The sequence below is a fragment of the Tenrec ecaudatus genome, chromosome 13, assembly GCF_050624435.1.
Source record: "Tenrec ecaudatus isolate mTenEca1 chromosome 13, mTenEca1.hap1, whole genome shotgun sequence".
Classification (NCBI taxonomy): Eukaryota; Metazoa; Chordata; class Mammalia; order Afrosoricida; family Tenrecidae; genus Tenrec; species Tenrec ecaudatus.
Genome location: NC_134542.1, coordinates 25,408,569 through 25,428,353, shown reverse-complemented (window position 1 = coordinate 25,428,353; position 19,785 = coordinate 25,408,569). Strand labels below are relative to the sequence as shown.

At 38.2% G+C, this 19,785-nt stretch overlaps 1 protein-coding gene and 1 pseudogene across 1 annotated transcript in view; both read left to right on the top strand.

Annotated features, from left to right (window-relative positions):
* SPAG16 (sperm associated antigen 16) overlaps positions 1–19,785 on the top strand; it is a 1,005,436-nt gene that overhangs the window by 245,722 nt on the left and 739,929 nt on the right. The gene's annotated exons all lie outside the window — the stretch shown is intronic.
* Positions 13,867–18,130, top strand: LOC142423825 (RB1-inducible coiled-coil protein 1 pseudogene; annotated as a pseudogene).

Here is a 19,785-nt window from a genome sequence, read left to right as displayed (position 1 = left end):
GAGTTGTTAGAATTTGACTAATGTTCACAAAGTTTAGTTACTGAATGATAATCATATTTTTAAATTAAATTGCTTAACTCATCAAAATATTCTCTGAGAGTATCAGAATTTATCCCCCATGATTATTAATGGTCTTGGTGTGAGACATTGTAGGAATTACACATGCCCATTCATAGAACTGGAATCTTTTATTGACAATAGAGTACCATGACATATCCTATAATAAGCAAACTCACAATGACACCCAGTGGGTTGCTGAGCCTGTAACTGTTTAAGGGAGTAAAATGCCCAGTCTTTTTCCTGGGGAGCTGTTGGTGGTTTGGAACTGCCAACCATATGGACTGTAACCCAACAGGTAACTACCACACCACCAGGGTCTAAATTGAGGAAAGGCAAGGGAAAAATAAGAGTAATTATCATAATTTAGAACTATACTACTGTGAGAACTTGGGGAAATTTAGGAATCATAAAGTCATCAAGTGTTTTAAACTTATCCCCTTAAAATAGAGGTTTGTAAGCTTTCATGTGTGCTTCCGTTCTGTGTGTGTTTGTATTTGAGTTATAAAATACACAACTTCACAGTAAACAAACTAATGTTTGAAGAGGAGCTTTAGTTTTATATTTAAGTTGTTTCTGTCACTGAAAGACACAAAGGTATCCTACATTTAAAGTTTACTATCTATTTGGAAGAATAAGTATACACTCATGAAAAGATAAATAATAGTACAAAAATGAAAAAAATGCTTTTTAGCAAGAAAATATTAAGCAATCAAAAGAAATCACTGTTGGTTTGACTAGTCTGAAAAACTTCTGAATGGAGAAGAATTGCTAATAAACAATGGGAAATGTTCACTTTTAAGGAGGTGATGGATGAGGCATTCAACAAAGGGTTAATGAAGAGACAAGAAAAGGAAATAGGGTGCACAGGACAGAAAGACTATGAACATTAAAAGACTAATACTTCATGGATTAGTGAGATGTATCGGAAAAAATAGTTTAGCACAGATAGTTTTATTTTAGAATTCAAATACTGTATTTTGTACTTTTATCAATAATAGTCATTTAAGGTTACAGAACAGGGTAGCAATATGGCAAAAATGATTCTTTGAAGACATCTCTGAGAAAATGATGGCAGGTTGGTGTTCATTCTCAGCGCATGGCCGAGAGATGGGTACTAAATCATCTGAGGAGTTTGCTAGAAACAGCATATTTGAAGACTTTAAAAACAAAAACTCTGATTCAGCCAGGTGAGGTGTTCGCCAGCCATGTGTGGACTGAGTCAGATCCTTGCCTGGTGTTTGCTCCCGTCATTTGAGGTCTGCGAGCCACCAAGGGGCGGTCTTCGTGAGTAGCGTTCTCCCCGTGAGGGACAGAAGTTGATCAGCTCGTCAGTGCTTGTTTAAAATATGACAACAGGAGAACCTTCTTCTTAAAATGTGATGCCAAGACCATCCTCAAAACTTCTAATTAACGAATACAATAAGAGCAGTTGAATTATTTTTTTTCCTAAAATTGTAAAGATCAGAAATTGTGATTTACTCCAAACTCACATTCAAAGTCAATGCCTTCAGATTGACCGATCATTATAATACAGGTAATCTCAACATTTTGAAAGTTTGCTTTACTAATGTTTACTAAAGTTTGCTTTAGGAAATATGAACATTATTACATTGTTTTCATTAAGCAAAATAAACCCAAAGCAGATATTTCCTTTCCAAAAGAAAAAAAAAGACAAGACAAAAAGTAAAAAACAAACAAACTAGTGTTCCGCAAATACTAGTTTTGCAGTGCGCCATTAGAGAGACAGCCCCAACTCGGAGATTTGCCAAGTCCCTTCCTAGGGAATTATGAATTGTGAGATTACTTCTGGGAGTCTGGACCAGTTCATAGGTGCTCCCTCATAAGATAATGGCAGTGGTTTCTTTGTATTATGTTATTTGGGTTGTTTACAAAAGATTTCATCAGAATGCTTAACTTTTAAAACAAATCATTTTATTGGGGGCTCGTACAACTCTTATCACAATTCATACATCCATCCATTATATCAAGCACATCTGTACATTTGTTGCCATCATCATTCTCAAAACATTTGCTTTCTACTTGAGGCCTTGGTATCAGCTCCTCATTTTTCCTCCTCCCTCCAAGTCCCCCCTCCCTCATGAACCCGTGATAATTTATAAAAATTTTTTTTGTCATATCTTGCCCTGTCCAACGTCTCCCTTCACTCACTTTTCTGTTGTCCATCCCCCAGGGAGGAGGTTATATGTGGATCCTTGTAATTGGTTTCTACTTTCCAACCCATCCTCCCTCCACCCTCCCAATATCACCATACTTACCACTGGCCCTGGAGGGATAATCTGTCCTGGATTCCCTGTGTTTCCAATTCCTATTTGTACCAGTGTGCATCCTGTGGTCTATCTCAATTTGTAAGGCAGGATTGGGGTCATGATAGTGGTGGGGAGGAAGCATTTAGGAACTAGAGGAAAGTTGTATGTTTCATATTTGCTACACTATACCCTGACAGGCTCGTCTGGTATATTTGACGATTTATTTTGACAGTTTAATTGTTAATTTGGTGAGGGATTCAGAGTAGATTATCTGTTTTACATTCATCTATTCATACACATTTTGTCTCAACACATTCATTACAAGCCCCCTCAATATACCATCACTTATCCCATTTCTTTCCTGTTTCCTATTTCCATTCTTTTCTTTCTCAGCCCTCTAACCTTTGCCCTCTTGATCTTAAGTGGTTGATTAACCCAAAATGCGTGTGTCTGAATTTTATTATTGGTCTTGTAGGTCTGTCCATTGTTTGACTTAAAGTTAAGCCTGAGGGTGAGTTCAGTGTCATACCTGAAGGGTGACTAAGGGCCATAGTCTGGGGGATTCCACCAGTCTCTGTGCAAGAAGGAATCCCAGTCTCTTACGCTTTTTTACTATATATTTTCTCCTGCTCCATCCAGTACTTTCTAACGTGATCCTTTGTAGAGCGGTTGATATTGGTAGCCAGGTACCATCTAGAATACTATCAAGAATTGACTTTAATGAAGGAAATAGTCTGAGGTACATGGTAGACATTAATGAAGTATTTGAGAGGACACATTAATTAACTGTCCTAAAGCTGAGAGATTAACATCTGAAATGTTTCAACAAAATGAGTCAGTGTTAGAAGACTTAAGAAGTTTGGAATAAACTACCTGGACAAAGAGATGAATATCTGTTCCCATTCTAAAGAAATATGACCCCATAGAATGTGGAAATTATTGAACAATATGACACATAAATGAATTCCACTGAAGATGATTTAATAATGGCCGTGGTCGTGCATCTCAGGAAGCTGCCAGACTTGAAGTCCAATTCACAAGTGGACATAGAATGAATGAGAGCTTTGTTGACGTCTTATGGAGCTTGTCTGAAAGCACAGAATGTCAGAAAGATATTTACTGGTGTTTTATTGGCTATGCAAAGGCTTTCATCTGTAGATCATTAAAAAACAAACAAAACTTTGGCTGGCATCCCAATGAATGAGAATTCCAGACCATTTAATTGTGCTCATGTAGAAACTGTATATAGACCAAGAAACAGTTTGAACGAAACAAGGGTATGCTGAATGGTTCAGAAACAAAAAGATTGTGTATCAATGTTGCACCATATCGCCTTATTTATTTCATCTCTGTGCTGTGCAAACAATCCAAGAAAATAGACTGAGTGACAAAGCAAGAAGCATCAGAATTCGAGGATGATTCAATAACAACATGCAGTATGCAAATTACACACCCTTGCTGACCTAATGCTAAAAGAACTAGAAGCAATTGCTAATGAAGATCAAAGCATACGACCTTTAGTATTGATTATACATTAATGTAAAGAATATCCATTTCCTTAGGACTGAGCCAATAAACAATAACCTGATAAATGGAGAAAAAATTAAAGATGGCAGGAATTTCATTTTACTTGTGACCACAATCAATACAAATGGAAGTAGAAGTCAAGAAATCAAATGACCGACTACATAGGCAAGTTGTTCTCAAATGTCTACTTTTAAGTGTTAAAGAGTAACAGTATCACTTTGAGGACTAAAGTATACCTGGCTCAAGCTGTAATTTCAATTGTCTTTTATTTGGGGCAATAAATAAGAAAAATTGGAGGAAAATATGCACGCGAATTATGGTGTCGGGGAAGAATGTTGAATATACAATGAACACCCAGAAGAAAAAGAATATTGTCTTGAAAGACGTACAAACAGAAAAATTCTTATATACAATTGTCTCAAATACTTTGGGCATGTTATTAAGAGGAGCCAGTCCCCAGAGTAGACCACTGTGTTGTCGAAGTAGAGGGTCATGGGAAAGTGGAAGACCCTCAATGAGATGGATTGAGATAGTGGCTGCATCCATAGGCTCAAATAGAGAAACAATAATGAGCATGGTGCAGGGCCAAGCAGTGAGGCATCCTGTTGTACACTGGTTACTCAGAATTGGGTCCAACTCAGTGGCACCTGCAACAGTGATAACTCATCTATCTTCAACTTTAACTCGAATCCAAATTCATGTCATTTCCCATTTGTTGTTCACCAATGTCTGTCCTAAACCTGCATTAGTATTTTAGGTAATAGTCCTCAATAAATATATTTTTAAGAATATATGTATAATATTTTCATTTTCTCTAAATAGCTGCTTCATAAAGCTGCAGTCGTCACTGCCAGCAGGATCGGTTTCTCTTTGTATCACTTCAGTAAAATTCTCAGAATGTGGCCCAAGGCTGGTCTCATATATCCACTATTAAGCAGTCATTACGCAAGATCTATAACAATGGAAAACATCTGAGTAATGGAGCCAAGCACATTTTTAAAACTACTATTGTATTAAACAATAATAATCTAAAAGTATTGCTATAAAATGATATAAATGTTTACTAAACCAAAATATCAAACCTATATTTGCTGACATAGTTGTCTGTACAATTCGGAAAACCTTACTTCCACCTTATTTTAAATCTTAAAGAGCAAAGTCGTCACTTTGAGTACTAAGGTGTGCCAGACTCAAGCCGTGTATATGTTTGTGAAAGCTGGGCAATGAAGATGGGAGACTGGAGATGAATTGATGCATATGACTTACGGTGTTGGTGACGAATATTGGAAGTACTAGGGACTATCAGATGAACACACCTGTTTTGCAGGAAGCAGAGGTAGAATACTCATTCGTGTGCATGACAAGATTGTCTCCTGCATTTGCATTGTGAGCATCTTTTCAAGAGAGACTTTGGAGAAGGACTTTATGTTTGGAAACTAGAGGGTCAGTGAAGAAGACCCTGAAAGAGATGGATTGACACAATGGCCGCAGCAATGAGCTCCAACATAACAATTGTGAGAATGGCAAAGGACTGAGCAAGAGATGTTGCTTTTGTGGTTAGCTGCTATCTAGTCAGTCCCAACTCCTAATAACCTATTTCCCTTGGAGGGAATCAGTGCACTGTCCTGCAGCGCACTCACGATCACCGTGTTTGATCTCCTTGCTGAAGCCAGTGTGTCAATCCAGCCATTGAGGAACTTCCTCTTTTTGATGAGCCTACATGATCTCCTTACCCATGGACTAGTTCCTCTTGAGAACATGTGTGCCTTCATATCCAGGGACCATTCTAACTGTGCTTCCTTCAAGGCAGATTGGTGTGTTCTTCTGGCTGCCGGGCTTAGATGGCATTGTCAGGGAAAGCACGCCATGTAATACACATATATAAGCAACAACATAGAGTGTCAGCAACTGCCATCCTTCCCTGGATGACTCCATGTCAAAATGGCAGAGTCCCCTTGGGAGACTAAAGTCTTGTGTTTTTTCACTGCTATTTAAGTTTTGGAAACAACATATGAAGGAGCAAATTCAGAATGGGATAAAGTTTTCTTATACAACCCTTGTAGAATAACCCTGGCCACCCTCAAAAGAATGAGAAGGTGAATTCATGTGAGTGAAATAATTCCTTCAGCAACTCTCTGGCCTTTTTGTCACCCATGCAATTGTCAGTTTTCTTACTATGTACAGTAAGTCCCTATGACTACCCTCGGCCTTTTTGAGGACTCCTTTTGGATCCCCCAAACTGCCCTCATAACCCTCTGAACCGATCTTTCTGCTTTGATTTCAATGGCTCAACAGATCCACTTGGAGACACCACTGTTTTGATTCGACTTTCAATTTTAAGGCACCTCAAGGAGACTAGGACAAGTGTGAGACTGAGAGATCCTGTCCTCAGTCATCCACGGATGGAACATATGTGCTTAACATTTTGTTTGTGATCAGCCTGTACATGCATGAAACCTAGTGGCAGGCTTTTTAAATTTACTCTCCTACACAGCATATCAGAGAAAGCACATATCAAATATTCAAATGTCTCCCTGGGGAATTTTAAAAGAATGAGGAAAAAAATCAGAGAGTTCATAGAAAATGATGAAATTCTAAATAAAGTAAAATTATTATTGAAAAGAATCCTAAAGTGGAAAACATGAGGACGATATCAAGTATTCCCAAGTCTGTTGACAAAAGAAGACCAAGTAGTCATAAGTAAGCATTCAAAAGATTTGGCCAAGCTTACAAAACAAAGCCAAATATTTATTTCTACATTAGTCATATTCTGGAAAGTGACTTTAGGGTGAGATACATATCTTTAGAATTTATTTTTGGTTGCTAGAATATTACTTCCAAAAACTAATGATTTGGTAAACTTGACTGTGATACAATTCCACTTAGATCTTTTCCATATTTGTAGTGAAATATGTATATCCTGCAAATTCTTTTTCCTCCAACAATAGTGGCAGAACATTTACTCTACTGTGAACAAGGTAGGAGTCCTACCTAGGATTCTGGGTTTGAGTCTTTTCACATATTTCTTCTTCAATATCAATCTAAAATGCATTTAGGAAACAGCAGGCAACTCCATAACTTGTTAACTATCCATTGTCATTTGGGCACATGTGAGATGTTTTGTTAAAAATAATTACTTCAATTTTTGTTCATGTCACCTGTAAATATTTAACCTTTTATTTTCCATCCTTTGAAAAAGAGAATGATTCTCGTGGCTTCCATTTGCTGGGTATTGATACTGAAAATTGGAAGTCTGTAAGTCCTAGGATGGATGAAGGCCAGACCCCCTGAATGGGGTCAAGACAAGTTAAATGCTGGATTTGTTTTTAATTAATAAATTGGTTGGTACATGTAAATTCAATTTTTACTGGTGTTAGTATTTAATACAGAAGCTCTCCACTTACATTTATTTAAAAATGAAACAATTAATGGTTTATCATGTGTATGAAGTTTTGTCTTTCTTCTTATACTGTTACTAAATTGAAGGAAAAATATTATGGTTTTTCCCTAACTGAATTCTATGCTTCTAGTCCAGTAGATAAAATAAAGATAGACAAGTAAGGCATTTTAGCAGTGTCTGGAAAATATTCATGAAGTATCTGCCTTAGGCTTATCTGAAGTAGTCAGAGTTTTCTCATTAGAATTTCATTTTTATATGATTTTTCCCATTTATTATCATGCTCTGTTGTCCCTTTGCGTAAATCTAAAGATATAGTAGCATTCTCCCTAACAATTAAATTACTCTTCATTTTCATAGGGGTTGTGCATTTCTTTTATCTACTTTGATAAACAATAGTGTAAATGGGTGCAGAGACAGATTGTTCCAATAGTAAATATTTGTTGAGGAGAAGATTCTAAGCAAACCCGCACTACTGTCAAGTCAGTGTCTTAAAGCAACCCAACAGGTCAGCCAAGAACTCTGCCTAGAGGGGTTGCATGTCTCAGCCACTCGTCTTTATTTATGTATTTAAGTTTTAGTGGCATTGGATTCACGTGTCCTATGATTCTGTGGTGCAGTCACACTAAGAGGAGTTGCAGTCTTCGCCACGGTCAGTTTCGAACATGCTCTTCCTTGCTGTAGTCATTCGGGTAAATCTCTGACAGAAGCCCACTGCCACTGGCGGGTTTAAACTGCTCACCTTTAGGTTAGCAGCCAAATAGTTTAGCATTGCACAAACAGGGTTTGTTTGTTTGTTGTTTGGGGAGTAGTTTAAGAGCTTTTAAAAGCTGGAGTGGTGCATTCAAGTCATTTATTAGTACCTACACACATTCATAAACATCACAAAGCGTATGTTAATCATGATCCAAAACAGACCACAGCAAAAAGAAAAGAAAAAAACCATTTTTTTGTAGAATTCAGTTATACCAAACTTACTTCTACTTTAATATCCAAATCGCCTATCCCTTTGCAGAAGGGGAGGAGATGAGCCAGTCAGGGTGCAGTGTAGCAATGATGAAACATACAATTTTCCTCTAGTTCTTAAATGCTTCCTCCCCCCTGCCCACCCCACCCACTATCATGATCCCAATTCTACCTTACAAATACGACTGGACCAGAGGATGTACACTGGTACAGGAGGGAACTGGAAACAGAGGAAATCCAGGACACAAGAACCTCTCAGGACCAGTGGTGACAGTGGGGATACTGGGAGGGTGGAGGGAAGACGAGGGAGAAAGGACGAAGAGATTACAAGGATCTACATATAACCTCCTCCCTTGGAGATGGACAGCAGAGAAGTGGGTGAAGGGAGACGTCAGATGGTGTAAGATATGGCAAAATAATAATAATTTATAAATTGTCAAGGATTCATGGGGGAGGGGGAGTGGAGGGGTGGGGGAAGGAGGAGCTGATACTAAGGGCTCAAGTAGAAAGCAAATGTTTTGAGAATGATGATGGCAACAAATGTACAAATGTGCTTGGAACAATTGATGTATGTGTGGATTGTGGCAAGAGTTGTACAAGCCCCCAATAAAATGATTTAATTATTTTAAAAAAGAAAATAGTCTCAATGGGAGATTGATGCAGCTATCAGGTTATCTAGTAGATTCGCCTGAATAACTCCACTATTCTGCATATAATGATGTAACAAAATAATGAAAAAATTAAAGCACGTGGTTAATTGATTGCATGAGGCCTAATTACTTAAGAAGGAGAAAGAGGAGGTTTCTACTCCATTACAGAGTCACAGCCTCAGAAACTCACAGGGGCAGTTCTACCCTGTCCTATGGGGTTGCTATGAGTCTGAACTGACTCAGAAGCAGTGAGTTTTGTTTTTTTATATATTACTAGGAAGACCCTCAACAAGATGGATTGACATAGTGGCAGCAACCATGGCCTCAGGGACAATTGTGGAGATGGCACAGGGCCAGGCAGTGTTTCATTCTGTTGTACAGTGTCTCTATGGGCTGGAGCCTACTAGACATAACCTAAAATCAATCACTAGGTAGATAGACCTAGTGATCTAATTTTAATGTCAGCAACAGTTTAGACATGGCAATCCTGAGGAAGGTGCAGGATGGGTAAGGCTTCTGGCAGTCGAGAATGCTGTTGCCATGAGTTGGAGCTGACTCTGTGCTACTTAACAAAAACAGAAATCTGATTAAGCTATGAGATTCAGATTACAACAATTTAAGGGAAATTATTTTGTCTTTGATTTAAAAAAGAAATCATTTGTATCTTCTGCTTTGTGGAAGAAGTTAAATAGAAGGAAAAAATCTACATTCTGGGTTTTGATTATTATACACAAAATTATAAATGCTTGTACTGGAACAAATTACATTATGGTAATTTTTTTCCTTTAAGGAGGGAATATCAATGGTTGGAGACTAATATGGGCTATTTATCATCATCTTTGAAAAAAGTAAAATAACAATATAGCTCATTTAAGAGACACATTAATCTCGTGTGTAAATCCAAAAGTGAGCAGAATTTTAAAAAGCATCTCAAAAAATTTTTGAATACAGTACTTCTATTATCTAAGAATATATCTCCAATATTCTTGTTAAAGATATATAGACTAAGAATATTATCTGTTTACAGTTTAGAGAATAATGTTTAAATAAGAAAAATTTTGACCATATTTATGGCTATGGAGCCTGGGAAGCAACAGCTGAAAAATAGTTTTAGGTGATTACTAAAGTACTATAATCAAAAAATGCTTTCCTTTTACATATAGCATATCTCACAAGGCACAATGGCAAAAGACAGAGTTAGACTTTGAGTTCAGCTTCCTCTGAGTCATCTGTTTACATTTTATTTCTCAGAGAAGATCAACAAAATGCACCTCATGAGTAAGAAGTGAGTGTGGTGGAGCCTCACCACTTTTGCTTTGAAGGAGCATTCTGGCAGCTCATTTTCCAAGACCAATGTGTTTGTCCTTCTGGTATTTCACAGTAATTTCAACATTTTTTGATAACAGCATAATTCATTTAACGGAATTACTATGTTTAGAATACTCAGAAGCGCTGCTGGAGCATAACATAGGCTCCCCTAATTTAGCACGTCCACTAATAGAGTTACCCAGGTGTATGGTTTCCCAGCCTTCAGGCTGAGTATTTTCCTGGAAGTTACATTGCTCACAGTTTCCCACCCTATGTTCTTGTTCGTGTGTGCGTGTGTGCGTGTATGTGTGTGTGTGTGTGTGTGTGTTTTAAATGTATTTCTTGGGCTCTGGAGAATGTAACAAGTGCAAAACCACTGATAAAGGAACAACTCTGTCTTTCTGTTTTTCAAAAACAAGACAAATTTGTTCTACTTAGAGCTTGGCACATACAGTTCCGTTTCCTGCATCTTCCCCTGTATTGTCCTACAGTCAGCTTTATGTTGCCTCCCAGGCCTCAGCTCCAGGACACCACTTTCGGGTAGACGTCTTTGATTATCTTACATAATACTACCACTACCACCATAACACCTGCCCCCCAATTTCCACTATTGTCTAATCTGTTGATGTGATTGTTTTCTTTTGATATCACCCGAATGACCTGCTTATTGATTCATTTGTCTCTTGTCAAATTTTCCTTGTAGAATGTAAAGCTTCTGACCCAGATCTTGCCCTGGATAAGCTTCCCATTGCCACTCTTACCTACGACTCAGTGGGCTTTTGAGCGGATGACATTGCTCTTAGTTGAGCTGGGTGCCAGTTGGAAGCATACTCTCCTGCTGCTCATGACGTATCTAAGGCCAGATTTTTTACCGGGGTCTCTTAATCATTTGTAGCTCTATCCATTATTATAGAGATTCTTTGTCTATCTCTCAATGTTTAACCAGGTCATTATCAAGATAAGTACCTGGGTTCTATTATTTTGTGACTTATAGAACGATTTTGTTGAACTGGGTCTTTATATTGTGTTTGAGCCTGCTCCAAGGATTGTTGTAGAAACCAGCTATAAAGTGTATTAAGTAAGATCATTGATATTTTGACTTATAGCCTCAATGTCACTTAGGACCTAACTACAAAGCAGAAACAACTGTAATTAAAACAGAGAGCACTTAATGCAGAAAATGGTTAACGCTCCGGCTTGAGTGAAGGTTTAGAAGGCAATCTTCTTGAAGCCCAAGTGTCAGAGTTTTCCTGAGGAAGAAAGTGGGCCTATATGGTGGGTGTCAGAGCCTGCTAAAACAGAGCAGTCTCTAGAGTTGACACTTTAGACAGAGACTGGGCCAGAAAATCCCTGCTGTTCCCTTCCTGTTACTCACCTGGCTCCCTTACCCACCTGGCTCCCTTACCCACCTGGCTCCCTTACCCACCTGGCTCCCTTACCCACCTGGCTCCCTTATCCACCTGTTTCCCTTATCCACCTGTCTCCAGCTAGGACTCTTCATTGGCTCAACCCAATTGGAAGTCAGTTTATCAGGGAACTTAGGGAAATTAGCTTTCAGATCAAATCCTAGAGTATTAAGCAGAGCAAACAAGGAATAAGAAATAAGTCTAAGAGCAACCATTCTATAAGAAAGCATAAGTGCATATTGTATTTAGTACTTGGCTTATGAAACATGTATAACTCTTTATACCACTGATATCTTTATATGATGGGAATTTTAAAAATTCATGGATATATAAGAATAATTTGTTATGAACTTGTTGAAAATAATATTATAGGCATTGTTATTCCAGCAATCATGATTCTCTACTCTTGTTGATTTCTAAAAGTCAATTGTGCATAGGACTCACGGAGGGTAGTTTGACTCTATTCTCTCCCCCATTTTTACTCCCAAAATGTTTCTGACAACCATTTGTCTAGGCCCAATGACACCTAGAGTCCTAGGATGAAAAGGTTTGGAGAAGTGACTATTGTGATCCTTAATAATTTCATCTTGACCAATTGCCTTCAAGATGAATATAAATATGTTGCTGTTGTGGTAAATGTCTGGAGTTCTGCTTTTCTCTGAAGCTCATAAAATTTTAACATTTTATTTTGACATTTTCATAACCCCCTTTCTTGTTTTTTCCCCCTAAGTCAGTTTAAATGTTACTTCTGCTGGGCAAAATTATCATCTTCCCGCTCTGCTTTACCACTGTACTGTAATCAAGCATTCAACTCAGTCTCTCTTAGATACTTTGAGAATTGCTTCAGTATTCTTTATGTCTTTTATTTACAGCATCTATGATAGTACAACATTTTTGGACATGTACAGTAACCTCAATAGACACTATTTGAACAAGTGGATAAGGAATTGAATTACTAAAAAGAGGAATATTTTGTTTAATTCACTTCAGCTTTCTTCTTGCCAAGTTAAATAACAGTTTTATATACATTTACAAGTGATATTTATTTTAAAATGGATAGAAACAAAATGACCTAGACCATTTGGATAAAATTAGTACATCACAAAAATTAAATTCAAAGATTAGTTTACCCAATAAAGACTAGTTATTGAGTTGCAACCTTTCCAAAGAAACCAAGCCAAGATATACTCAAAATGAAAATTGCAAGTAAAACATAAGTTTTGGAGATCTATAAATCACAATGAAATGAAAAACCGATGGGTCTACTTTGCAGGATACTGTGATCAAGCATTGGACACACATGCTCTGCACATTATGCTTCCATGTGCACATTTCTATGTCTAACACAAAACTTTTTTATTTGAAATTTTATAATGCTTTGAATAATTGTGGGATTATGAAGAGACTTATCTCCTGCTTTGTCTCCCCCAAAGACATACCAAACATTAGAGGATTTTTGCTAGTGTATGGGGGGACATCAGATGCTCACAGACATTCTCCCTGAAAACAGTCAGTCCCCAGACTATGGTAGGCCCCACTCCATGCTGTTAAGGACAATAGGCTACTTCTCTCTGGAGGACTGCAGTCATTGATTTGGTTCCTGTAGATGGAATTCACATCCTACTGATAATGATGCCAGGGAACAGGCCAAACCAGCTCAGTTAGGCTGTCATCCTGAATCTAGGATCCGCCCATCTTGCCACATGTATACCCCCAATCCCTCCTCTTCCTATTGCGTGGATACCCCTAGACCACCCCCTTCCATTACTGTGTTACGTATAGCACAGTCCCTTCCTGTGACGTATGTCTTCACCTGTAATTAGGGAGCTGGCATGCCCCCAGAGAATATAAAAGCCTGGGCTAGCATTAAATCTCTCTCTCTCTGTCTACATGGACCACCAAGCAAGGCTGAGGTGAGCATGCTACCATGAAATGTGTCTGATTCCATTATTTCAATCTCTCTTTTATCTCTCATGCTCTCTATGACTCTACTATAATCTTTAATTATTATCGCTGTACAGTTGTGCCTACCGGACCCGTGATGATGTGTTAGGGTACCCTGACAGAATAATGACCAGGTAGGTCAGAATAAAATCTTTTCATATAGAATAACAAACCGAGCCGTGCGGCGAAGTCCGTGGCCCAGCCGAGCCTCAGCGCTGCCCCAGGGTCCCCAACTGTCCGGGCCCCTCGGCTCTGCCCGGCTCCAGCCCCCGCGCCCGCCTCAGAGCCGGGGGGCCTGATCGCGTCCTCGCCCGGTCGGCCCCTCCCGTTTGCTCGCCGCCGCCGAGTGCTGGGAGGGTTGTGCCAGTTTTGCAGAGTCGAATGGGCGGTTGGTAGCCGCCTCTGAGGCCGAGGCGGCGGCGGAAGATGGTGCCGGAGGCCTCGGGCTCTGCTTTTGCAGCCGCCGGCGGAGGAGGAGGCGTAGCTGGTAACCGGAGTTTAACCAGGAGGGCCATTCATTTTCCAATATCAAGCAAAGCAAACATAAACCAGTTTTAAGAAAGCAATAGTCCTTTTCACAGTGCGTAACGTAGCTGTTTCAGCGTGAAATATAAATTCACCGAATCTAGAAAAGTCATCATGAAGTTATATGTATTTCTGGTCAATACTGGAACTACACTAACATTTGACACTGAACTTACAGTGCAAACTGTGGCAGACCTTAAACATGCCATTCAAAATAAATACAAGATTGCTATTCAGCACCAGGTGCTGGTGGTCAATGGAGGAGAATGCATGGCTGCAGATCGAAGAGTGTGCACCTATAGTGCTGGCACGGACACAAATCCAATTTTTCTTTTCAATAAAGAAATGTTCTTAAGTGAACGTCCTCCGGCTATTCCTAAAACCACCTTTTCAACAGAAAATGATATGGCATTGAAAGTTGAAGAGTCTCTTATGATGCCTGCAGTTTTTCACACTGTAGCTTCAAGGACACAACTTGCCGTGGAGATGTATGAAGTTGCCAAGAAACTTTGTTCTTTTTGTGAAAGTCTGGTTCACGATGAACATCTTCAACACCAAGGATGGGCTGCTATCATGGCCAATTTGGAAGACTGTACAAATTCATACCAAAAACTCCTTTTCAAGTTTGAAAGTATTTATTCAAATTATCTGCAATCCATAGAAGACATCAAGTTAAAACTTACTCATTTAGGAACGGCAGTTTCAGTAATGGCCAAGATTCCACTGTTGGAGTGCCTAACCAGACATAGTTATAGGGAATGTTTGGGAAGATTGGATTCTTTACCTGAATATGAAGGCTCAGAAAAGGCTGAGATGAAAAGATCCAGTGAACTGGTGCTTTCTTCTGATATGCCTCGAACAACTAGCAAATCATTATTAACCTCATTTCACAAGCCAATGGATCATGTTGCATCAGATACTACAGATTCTGAAAGTGGCAAAGAAATAAGGGACTCCTGTCAGAGTACCGCCCAGCATGATGAAATTTCAGTAGATGTGAAAGACAGTGAGCCACCTTTTTTCAATGTTTCTTTATTAGACTGGATAAATGTTCAAGATCGACCTAATGATGTGGAATCTTTGGTCAGGAAGTGCTTTGATTCTATGAGCAGACTTGATCCAAGGATTATCCGGCCATTTCTAACAGATTGCCACCAAAATATTACTACCCTTGATAATCCGAGTATGAAAACCATTAAAGGGCTTGAAGATAGGCTTTACGCCTTGGACCAGATGATTGCTAGCTGTGGCAGACTGGTGAATGAACAAAAAGAGCTTGCTCAGGGATTTTTAGCCAATCAGATGAGAGCTGAAAACTTGAAGGATGCATCTGTGTTGCCTGATTTATGCCTGAGTCATGCAAATCAGTTGATGATTATGTTGCAAAACCATAAAAAACTATTGGATATTAAACAAAAGTGTACCACTGCCAAACAAGAACTTGCAAATAACCTACATGTTAGATTGAAGTGGTGTTGTTTTGTAATGCTTCATGCTGATCAAGATGGGGAGAAGGTACAAGCTTTACTTCGCCTTGTACTGGAGTTGTTAGAAAGAGTCAAGATTGTGGAAGCTCTCAGTACTGTCCCTCAGATGTATTGCTTAGCTGTTGTGGAGGTTGTCCGAAGAAAAATGTTCCTAAAACACTACAGGGAGTGGGCTGGTGCTTTAGTCAAAGATGGAAAACAATTATATGAAGCTGAAAAATCAAAAAGGGAATCCTTTGGGAAATTATTCAGGAAGTCTTTTTTAAGAAATCGTCTCTTTAGGGGACTGGACTCCTGGCCTCCTTCCTTTTGTACTCAAAAGCCTCGAAAGTTTGATTGTGAACTTCCAGATATTTCATTAAAAGATTTACAGTTTCTCCAATCATTTTGCCCTTCAGAAGTTCAGCCATTTCTCAGGGTTCCTCTACTTTGTGACTTTGAACCTCTACACCAGCATGTTCTTGCTCTCCATAATTTGGTAAAAGCAGCACAAAGTTTGGATGAAATGTCACAGACCATTACAGACCTTCTTAGCGAACAAAAGACCTCTACGAGTCAGGCATCCCCACAGTCTGCTTCTTCACCAAGGATAGAAAGTGCAACAGGAATTACAACTACTACCTCACCAAGAACACCTCCTCCACTACCTGTTCAGGATCCCTTATGTCCTGCAGTATGTCCATTAGAAGAATTATCTCCAGATAGCATCGATGCCCATACGTTTGATTTTGAAACCATCCCCCATCCAAACATCGAACAAACTCTTGGTCAAGGTTCTTTAGACTTGGATTCATTAGCAGAAAGTCCTGAATCAGATTTTATGTCTGCTGTGAATGAGTTTGTAATAGAAGAAAATTTATCCTCTCCTAATCCGATAAGTGATCCACAAAGCCCAGAAATGATGGTGGAATCACTTTATTCATCAGTTATCAATGCAATAGATAGCAGACGTATGCAGGATACAAATATTTGTGTGAAAGAGGATTCAGGAGACCATGTTTCCTATGTCCAATTGGAAAAATGTAGAGCTGTTGCCCAGGACTCTCACTGCAGCATTCAAAATATCAAAGAAGACCTTTGCCACTTAAGAACATTTGTTCAAGAAGAACAGTGTGACTTCTCAAGTTCTCTCAGATGTACAGCAGAAGAAATAGGAAACATTATTGGGAAGGTGAAGTGTTCGCTCGAAATAACACTACAGGAAAAACATCAGAAAGAACTTCATACTTTAAAAAATGAATATGAAGCTAAGCTTGATGTGCTAATGAAGGAGAGTGAAAAAAATGAAAACAAAATTAAAAAATTGAAAGGAGACCTGGTATGTCTTGAGGAGGTATTGCAAAATAAAGACAATGAATTTGCATTAGTTAAACATGAAAAAGAAGCTGTCATCTGCTTGCAGAATGAAAAGGACCAGAAGTTGTTAGAGATGGAAAATAAAATGCACACACAAAATCGTGAAATTAATGAACTGAAAGAGTCTCGAGAAGTAGTGCTCGGAGACTTAAAACAGCTCCATGTGGAAAATGAGGAGAAGATAGAGTTGTTGAGAACAGAGCTTCAGTGTCTAGAGAAAAGTCATCTGAAGGAATTGGAGGACACTCTGCAAGTCAAACACACACACGAGTTGGAGAAAGTTAGGACAGAGTACACAATTTCTTTGGAAAAACTAAAAGAGGAAAATCAGCAAAGAGTTGATCAGATACAAGAGTCGCACACAACACTTCTCCTGGAAAAAGAACAACAGCTGCAGGAATTGAAGCTCAAGGTTTCTGACTTGTCTGACATGAGATGCAAGCTGGAAGTTGAACTTGCACTGAAGGAAGCTGAAACTGATGAAGTAAAACTTATGCTGGAAGAAAGCAAAGCCCTGCACAAGGAGACCTTAAAAACTTTCCTTGAACAAGAGACAGAAAATTTGAGACTAGAGATAAGTAACTTAAACCAAAAGATTCAAGAAAATAATGATAATTATCAGGTAGGTTTAGCAGAGGTAAGAACTTTAATGACAATTGAAAAGGATCAGTGCATTTCAGAGTTAATTGGTAGACATGAAGAGGAATCAAATATGCTTAGAGCTGAATTAAGCAAATTAACATCCTTGTACCACCAAGCATGTGAAATAGAAAAAAATCTGAAAGATCAAACAGTTGAACTACAAAATAAATTGGAATCAGAATTGTGTACTCTTGAAAAGCAAAAAGATGAAAAAATGACCCAACAAGAAGAAAAATATGAAGCTATTTTCCATAAACTTGAGAAAGACAAAGAAAAATTGGTCATGGATCAGGATCAAGAAAGAGAACAATTAATTCATAAGCTTAATTGTGAAAAAGAAGAGGCCATTCAAACTGCTCTGAAAGAATTTAAAATGGGGAGAGATGCTGTTGAGAAAGAATTACTAGAAAAAGTTCAACATCTTGAGAATCAATTAGCAAAAAGGTAAGAAATACGTTTTATAACCTGCAATAACTAGATAATTTACATCTTAATTTTTAAAGTGTCATCTTTATACTTGGATTTGTGCAGTTACCTTAAAGAAGTGAGTAGCAGTTTGGGGACACTTTCATTAAGCCAAACTTAAAATTTTTAAATAGTAATTTGCTAATATTTAAAAGAAAGTGACTACGTAAATTCCCTATGATCTTAAAAATTGCACTGATATTTGGACTTTGAGAGAAAATTTGAAGTGCTTTTTAGAAGATTTCATTTTTAGTATATAAGTTTGTGCCTTCTTTTCCTTTGTCTGCACATTCTCTCTTAACTTATGAGTCATTTACATGTTTCTTTAAATTATTCCCGTTACATTAAAAACCAGTTTTCCTCTGAGCAACTGTTTATCAAAGGCTATGTCATGAATTGGGTTTTCACCATTGTTTGCAGATTTTACAAGTTCTTTTATTTTCTCTGATTAAAATGATGCCATTTTAAAATTCCATATGTGGGTCGGCTTTTTATTTTCAGCGTTCTAGCATTTTGATCAAAGAAAATTGCCTTTAATTTTTCTATATTTGAAAATTCATTGATAGATTTTTGCCATCTAATAGTTTTAGAATATAATCAGTTTATCAGTTAGTTCTGTCATTGATTTTTCCAAAAGAATATGGGCAAAAACACACCCACCCACTTTACTTTATCCATTTTTAGTCAGTCTCGTGATTGACAAATGACTGCTATATAATATCCATAAATTGATAGCAAACAATTAGGTCTCGTTGTCTTATCAGAGAAAAATTCTCTGGTCAGATTCAAGGAGTTAATATAAGAATTAGGGTTTGTTTGTCTGATGCAGACCTGGAGAACAAAGGTCAAGGCAATCACTGGACGGCCAGGAAAACGATCTGTGAAGTATCAGGAAAACTGAGGTTCAAGCACACCCCAAAGCTGGTGGTTCTCAAAGGCTCACTGGGAAGATGCCGCAGTACTCAAGAATAACTTAAAAGCTTCAATGATCTGACACTGTTTGCAGTAGCCCACGGGTAGTGCTTTGTACTGGCCAGGACCTACTTGGAAACTGCATTTGGCTACAACCACTTCTGGAGAATAAGGCTGGGCTTCTTTTCCATCGCCAAACCTGATGCATGTCCTTTTTATTAGTGGACCCAACCCTGGAACTCTTAGGGGATTCTGGGAAATGTGAATATAGACGAGGGGCATGGGCATTGTTAAGGTAACAGCAGGACTATTTGATGCTGTATTATCTCCCCCCCCCTTAAACTAGCATTCTTTTTTATTCAACATTGAAATAAAGACACTTAAAATATGAAAAAAAAATCTTTTCATATAATTAATATAATTATGAGATCATTATTTCAGTTCATGAACATCACAACTAATTAGCTGTATTTTTTGGTGATATAGAAGGATTTCAAGCAAGATATACAGAGGGTACATACATGTATAGTCTGCATTGAGCTTTATTAGATCTTGGGTAAACCGCAGTGTCCTCTGGCTCACAGATCTATTAAAAAGGCTGGAAACATATGCATCTGGAAAATTTTAGCATTCTTCAGACATAAGAAAGGCTCTGCACCTAGCTGCTTAGATTGTAACTCATATTTGAATAATAACTGTATATTTACAATTGGTTAGCGCTGAGATAAGGAATTTCAGTATAAAAGAATATGAACAACTTTGTGCACTCAGTTTGTAAGTGATGTAGGACATGATGACATGAAGGAGGCAGTGCCCAGGCCAATATTCTTCATGGTTTTTAGATAGAATTGAGTAAACGAAGTATTACCCTTA